The sequence below is a fragment of the Propithecus coquereli genome, unplaced genomic scaffold (assembly GCF_000956105.1).
Source record: "Propithecus coquereli isolate 6110/MARCELLA unplaced genomic scaffold, Pcoq_1.0 Scaffold249, whole genome shotgun sequence".
Lineage (NCBI taxonomy): Eukaryota > Metazoa > Chordata > Mammalia > Primates > Indriidae > Propithecus > Propithecus coquereli.
Window position 1 is genome coordinate 2942548 of NW_012148052.1, and position 893 is coordinate 2943440.

The window sequence follows — 893 nt, forward strand, 5'->3', positions numbered from 1 at the left end:
CTTCTGGCTTCCAGCTTTTTCCTCCTCACTGATCTTGCCCAGTGCCCAGTACCCAGTGCCTCATCCATGGTGAGCTCTCATCTAGCACATGTTCAATGAGTGCTTTGAATCCTGGGCCGAGATGGATGGGTAGAACATTGCAGAGCAAACATGAATAAACAGCAGTGGAGATGGGAATCTGTTCCAATTGGAGAGGAACAGGAGATAAGGCTGAAAAGAAGTTGAGCAAACTGTGCCAGGCAAGGGAGATAAATCCGTAATGTGAAAGCAAGGAGGAGCTAGTCACGTTAAATTTTAGAAATACAACTCTAGCTATAGTGTAGGGCATTGGCTTGCATGGGCAAAAAAAGAGAGACAGGGACACCTGTTAGAAGATAAGTACAAAGATCTAGTGGTGATCTGAATCATAGCTATGGTATGGGGATGCAGCAGAGGGGACAATGCAGAAGACACCAGTCTTATAAAGGGGATAATGATGATAAGAAAATAAGGGATGATTTAAATATGAGCCTTCAGGCTAGATCTGGTGCAGGTCCTATGGTTTCAATGTTTGTGTCCTCTCCAAAATTCATGTTGAAACTTAATCCCCAGTGCAATAGTATAATATTAAGAGGCAGGGCCTTTAGGGGTGATTAGGCCATTGAAGGCTTCTCCCTCATGAATGAGATTAGTGCCTAATAAAAGGGCTAAGGGAACTAGATAGGCCCTTTTCCCCTTCTGTCTTCCATGTTCCAAATGGTTCCAAGGTGCTATTTGGAAGCAGAGACCAGGCCCTCACCAGACACTGAACGTGCTGGCATACTGATCTTGAACTTCCAGCCTCCAGAGCTATGAGAAATAAATTTATATTATTTATAAATTACCCAGTCTCAGGTATTCTGTTATAGCAGCAG